This window comes from Trichosurus vulpecula, chromosome 8, assembly GCF_011100635.1.
Source record: "Trichosurus vulpecula isolate mTriVul1 chromosome 8, mTriVul1.pri, whole genome shotgun sequence".
In the NCBI taxonomy this organism is placed as follows: domain Eukaryota; kingdom Metazoa; phylum Chordata; class Mammalia; order Diprotodontia; family Phalangeridae; genus Trichosurus; species Trichosurus vulpecula.
The window spans coordinates 45,278,475-45,285,010 of NC_050580.1; the positions used below are offsets into that span (position 1 = coordinate 45,278,475).

General features: G+C 42.3%; 1 pseudogene; it reads right to left on the reverse strand.

The window, feature by feature from the left end:
* Positions 1–5,564: 5,564 nt before the first annotated feature.
* LOC118859064 lies at positions 5,565–6,256 on the reverse strand (annotated as a pseudogene).
* Positions 6,257–6,536: the final 280 nt, after the last annotated feature.

Consider the following 6,536-nt stretch of genomic DNA (forward strand, 5'->3'; position numbering starts at 1 on the left):
ATGCTTAGAAATGTATAAACTTCTGGATTGGATTGACTTGGACAAGCGTATTTTTTACTATTGATAGAAAGTCCCAAAACTTTAGTTGATTTTCTAATACCCCAAAGATTTTTCTTACTGCATAATCTCAGGTGCTAGAGTATGGATGATAAGTTTTCTTTTACTCATAGATGTGCAGTTTACAGAACCCCCTAAACAATTTTGAGTGGCAATGCAGATGTAATGTGTTTGCAAGGGAATTTAGGAATCTGGTAGGCCAGAATCGGATGGTGGATGTTCTCTCTTCATTTTGCTCTTTCAGAAATAGTAAAGTATGAGAGAGACAGAGTGATAGAGACAGAGATAAAGATGTAGAGATAGAGACAGAGACAGACAAAGAGAGACAGAGACAGAGATAGACAGAGAAAACAGAGAGACAGACACATAGACAGAGATAGAGTGACAGAAGAACGGAGAGAGAGAGAGAGAGAGAGAGAGAGAGAGAGAGAGAGAGAGAGAAAGAGAGAGAGAGAGAGAGAGAGAGAGAGAGAGAGAGAGAAAGAGAGAGAGAGAGAGAGAGAGAGAGAGAGAGAGAGAGAGAGAGAGAGGAGAGAGAGTTGGTCCGGTCATGAAACCTGGATAGAACCTATGAAAAGGCAAACTAACGTGAAGTCATTTAATTACATATTATGGAATTTCTTCCAAAAAATTTAGTTCACTATTCATGAATATCCCTAATTAAATATAGGATCACTATTTCATATCCAGGTAGCTCCACAAATGAATGAAAAAAAGTTTAGTATATAACACCCACAGGACCAAAGCAAAGCATCAATGTCCCTCCCAGCCACACCTTGGGGGTATACAACCCTTAGGACAGGAAACTGAAATGCTGGTCCAGCTCTTCATGTTTATGCCTTGTGACTGGCACGTGGCCTCTCCCAGCTCTTCCTTTACATTATCATAGGACAGTAATGAATAGGTAAGTTTGTGTCTCCCTGGCTATGACTTTGAGGGTGTGGCTGGGGTGGGTCGATGCATTTGGCAACACAACAAATGCCAGCATCTTGTTGAAAGTGTCTTTCTATGGACCTAATGTGATTGACCATTTTCTCTGTGAGCTCTCCTCTCTGCTGCTACTCTCCTGGTCTTACTCATATAGGAATGACATCATGAGCATCATGGCTGACATTCTTTGCTGTTAAGAGTTTTCTATTTACCATGGTGTCCTACGGCTCCAGTACCTTCAGCATCATGCAGTCAGACAATAGAGGCTAATGTAGTGACTCAATTATAGTCTGTATTTATGTAAGCCCAGGCTCCAGTTATTTCCCAGAGAACGGCAAGATCATGGCTATGCTTTACTCTACAGTGAGTCCTACCTTGAACCCTCTTATTTATACTTTGACAAATAAAGATGTCAAGAGTGCCCAGAAAAGACTTTTTTTTCTTTATCAAGGAAAAAAAAAATGATAAATCGTTACTCTAAACATTGGGAAGGGCTGCTTCAGAGAATTAGAAAATATCAATTTTTTTTACTCTAATATTAAGTATTGAGGAGATTGTCTCTGGAATCTTTAACTATAAAGTTGTTTCTCTCTTTTTCTTATGTCTGTATTTACAGAAGATGTATCTAAAACTATGATTACTCCTATAGGATTTTTTTTTGGTTCATCTAAAGTCTAACATTTTTTTCTTCAACCCATCTGTGAGAACCTTCATATTTCAAGTGTATTTCTTTTATTTGTTGCCAAAAATATTTTATTTATTAAACAATATATCCATTATCTAACCATGATCCAAAACTACAGATATACATCTTTTCTTTACATTATTTTTAATAAAAAGATTTACAATATTCTCTTCCATTTACAAAAGGAAATATTTCCTTTGAAAATAAAATGTAACTTTCATGTTAAACCTGCATTATCATCTTTTTGGATGAAATGTGGTAAAGCTGAAGACAAAAAATACAAATGTGTGTAAAAAAACATCTTTGTAGCCTTGCGTCAATTAGAACAATCTTAGATTTCTCCAGTTTTTCAAACCATTTCGCAAAGGTGATGAACAGCAAATATTGTAACACCAAAAACCTAGGAAACCGTGAAACTTTCCAGGGCCCAGAATCAAAAATTGTTCATTTTGTTTAAAAGGAAAAAGAAAATCCCAAGTTCTAGCCCACTTCCCACCCCAACCACTGTGTGGAGCAGAGCCTGGATGCCAAATCCAGAGAAAGCGGCTCTCTGTGGGCCAGCTCTATCGCTAGATTTCACTATCCCTGCTCCAGTGCTGACAACATGATAGGCTCTGAGAGATCATGGGAGAAAGGAAGAAAAAAAATGAAGTGTACACCTATGACTGACTGACTATGAATGGTCCCTTTTCTCTCAGGTTCCTGCTAAAGAGAAACCTCTTGGGCTTTCATTGGGACATAGTCCTCCCAACCAGCTGCCTGACAGCTGCCTGATGGTGTGAGCGCCCTTGGAAAGGAGGCCCAGCTTTGCATTTCTAGATTTGGACTTCCTTCCTGCCTCCAAGGGGTCAGTTTCTAAGGAACATGCTCCAGTCAGCAATTCCACTACAGACAAACACAGGTTTATGAGACTCAATGAAACAAAACTTTGTTTTTTAAATGCAGGATGTTTTCTCCCAGAAGACACCAGAAGAATTGTGATAAAAGTGTTAACTCTTAACCATCTAAGCATTCAGGAAGGGAAAATCAACTCTTGAAATGTTCTGACTTTTCTTCTGAATTGACTAGAGTTTTTACTTGCAAATAAGCACAAAAAATATGGATAATACATTATACCTGGCTCATATACAGTGTCATAAATTGTAGGATTAAATAGTCTGGGACATTCAAAAAGCATTCATTTCAATCAACAAACACTTACTTAGCACTAAGCATGTGCAAAGGAATGTGCTGGGGGGGGAGATCCAAAGATTAGCTAAAACCCAGCCTCCATCTTCAGTCATTCACAATCCAGCCCAAACCTTCAAGTGCAGCCCTGGGCTGGAGCAGACAGAGGAGCCCAAGGCTCTTCCCAGCCTAAAGAAGACGAGGCCAGTCATGGCAGACAAGACCAACAGTCAGGTTCAAATCTACTTTAGACACAGGCAGAACTGGCCTGGGAGCCAAGCCCCCTAAAATAAAGCTAGGTCTAACCTTAAAGGACTAGAGGAGAGGGGGAGAATCCTGCAGGTGCAGGCCAAACCCTGGGATCAGATCCATCTCCCCCATTAGACTGGTCAGACAGACATATTTGCCCTGGTTTCAGAGACTACTTGGGGGGTGAGGGGGGTGGCGCTTTTCTCTTCCATTCTCTGTCCCTTTGCTCCAGAGTTCTGTGCCTAATGTTTCAGTGGCATTATTTTCAAATGCATAACAGAACCCTCTAGGCACAGCCTCCCAGAACAGGACAATGAGAAATCGCATCTCACCAAATGCTCCCACCAGTCATAGGAGCCAGTTACTTTCTCATGAGTCCACAAGCCCCCAGACGCTGATTACTACGTCACCAAAACCCTACACAGATGAGCAAAACATTGTCTACTTTGTGGTTAAAGACCAAAGAAGTACATTATTAAATTGGCTACTAAAGAATCAACAGAAATTCTCTCACTGCAAATTTACTGTACTTATAAATTTCACCATACATATTGGGAAGACAATCTAGAAAAATATTTTCCCCATAATTTCTATTAGTTTTTCCCCTGCTTTTCAACAGCAACTAAATAGAGCAGATGAAGGGTTCAAGGAATCACAGAAGAGAGTAAGCGGCTGGCTGCCCTGAGCCAGAAGGGAAGGGTGGCCAGTCAGGCCTTTGCCTGGCCACTCCCCAAGAGCCTAGAGCAGTGGGTTCGCAACACAAATCTGACTCTGCAGGAGAGGGGTGGGGGAGCAGCTGCCTGATCCAGATTTCCTAAGAATCAAAGGTGCTCAAGCCTCACACCTAAAACTCGACCAAAATTTCTGAGTGTGAACACCACGATTCAATGACTTAAACAGCACAACCCTTGGCCTGTCTTTCTGTCAGAAACACAAAGGCCTGAAACTGAAAGTAGCCTGGATGTGAAGGATGGGAGAGCTCTTAGAAGAATCAGATTCACTCCATTGATTAATAATATCTTGGCTGTTTGAGGTTCTTATCACTCTCACGCACTAAAAATGAACTTTGTGACGAAGGCTCAAAGTGCTCCTGGCTTCCCTCATCCCTCAGCCCATTTTAGAGTGAAAACATTGGAAAATCACAAATGACCGCAGTAAACACAAGAATAGCCTCGATGACATCTTTGCAAATGACCCTCATTCTACAGCTAATAAAAGCAGCATCTTAGTTAGAATTATATTCCTCCATCAGCTTGGCCAGGTTCACTCTCTCTCTACAGTCTAAGAAGACAGCATTTTTTTTTCTTCCCTCCTCTTTTCTTTCTAAGCCCTTTGGCTTCATGCTGAGGGTTTCAGAATATTATCAGAATTCCAACCCTGTCTGTCTTTCTAGGCATCTCAAAGGTAACAAAACAAATGTCATGACACTAAACTATTCATTGAAAATCTCACCAAAAGGATCATCAAAATGGGTTTGTGGTGAACGATGATCAGTAAAACGTCTCCCCACACCCAGCTGACAGCTTCCTTTCTACAAGAATCCCCTCATCATCTGAGATTATCTAGTCCCCTTGGATACAGCTTCTTGTCTCACAGCTCTAACAGTTTGCAAGATAAATCGGATATAAAACCAGGCCTTAGCAAATTGAACTTTCACTTCATAAAACACATCAGACTTCACTATCTTCATGTTAAAACACTAAGTTGATCTTCACAGTAAAAACTTGAGGAACTTCCAGAGAAATTGTCATTAGCAGGTCTGAAAGATTCCGTGCTAATAAAAACCCATTCTGCTCTGGAACGGGCGAATACAGCCCTAGTTAGAAGGAGTGGAAATTCAGACAAACAGGGCAATGCACAATAAAGCAGAAATCACTACCCAATGCTTAGAACCATAAGACCCACAGCAGGTGGGCGCAAGAGAGAGGCCCTTACCACAAGTAAACACAGTCACTGGCTTCAGAATCAGAGCTCAGGCCTCAATGAGGAGACGCCCCAGCCAAAGCTGGGCTACCCCAGCCCCTACAGACACATGTGTCCATAAGGTTTGTCCTCCCGTTTAGCAGCCAGTGCTGCTCCGCCACCTCTACTGAGGGTCATGTCTACACTTCTCAAGCAATGGCGGGTACCAGGGTTCCAAAGGGGGCACAGACTTCTTGCGGCAGGCCCAAGTTTCCTGATGCCTAATTAGCAAAGATGCCATCTGAATAGTAAAAGTGCTACTGCCCAGTTCTGTGCTATCCAGAAATCCATGTAAAACAGGAAGGAAAACAAAGTTCCTGTGCCAAATTTACCAAGAAGGGTCTCTCCCCTGAGAAGAGAGCTGATTTTCTGCTTTTTGTTTGAAATACCAAGAATTACAACTGGCCTTTGGATAACTCAACACCAGACTAAAACGATAAGGTAGTTTAAAAATAAAGAGAAGCTGTTACAACATGAAGGGAGGGAGGTATTAACTGGTGCTTCTGACTCTTTCTTACTTCTTCCTCTTCTGAACTCAGCACGGCCAGAACCATTTTCCGTTGGGCTTTGTGGTGAGATCAACACAAGCAAAATGAAACCATTCAATGGGACAAGCTGGGTTGTCACAGGCAATCAGGCAGTAGGTCAGCTCGTTGCAGTCCACAGGCATGTCCAGGATGTCCCAGAAGTGCACCGAGAGGATGGCTTCGGCAAACTCTGACCCTCCTTTCAGGTTTTTCTTCTTGGGAGTGTCCTCCTCTGAAGTGCGTTTCCCGAGGCTCCAGGAGCCGCTTTTCTCCTTCTGCCCTCGGCCTTTTTTTTCAGGCCTCTTTCTCCCAAACTCTCCAGGTCACTGCCCGCCATCTTCTTCTTCACTGCAGCCTCAAAGCGTGGGAGGTCCACGTCAAGTTGGTGAATGTGTTTGTCCACCATCTCGTAGGTCTGCATGGCCAGCTGTGCTTTGTTGTTGCTGTACTCCTTACGTTTATTGTACGTGTTCTGAATCTTTCTTGGGTCCTCCACCAGTTGCTTGGGGGACAGCGTCTTCACCGTGGGGATATACTCAGCTGCCGGGATGTAGATCTCTGCTTTCTTGTCTTCTGTTCTTTGATCCAGTTCACGCATCAGCTGGAAATTTCTTTGGAGTTCACATGGAAGAATTTCAGTATTGCCCAGGTAGTAGTCCAAGTACATGGCAGTCGCCATATTCGTCCTGAGGCCCCAGCCCCAGCGGCATGTGTGTGGGCTCAAGTATGCTTCTTATAAATGAATTCTGCTTTCTAATTTGTCCTGCTATTTTCTAACATTGTTTGGGTAAAGTCATCCCATTTGTGTTCACTGTATTGATAGTTAACTGCATGGTTCCTTCCATCCTGTCCTTTTCTCCCCTCTTCCCAATTCCTCTTCAAAAATAAGAAGGAAGTGGTAAATGAGGAGTTTGCTTAACACTTATGATTTGTAAATAAAGTAGGCTGTTTCTACTCCA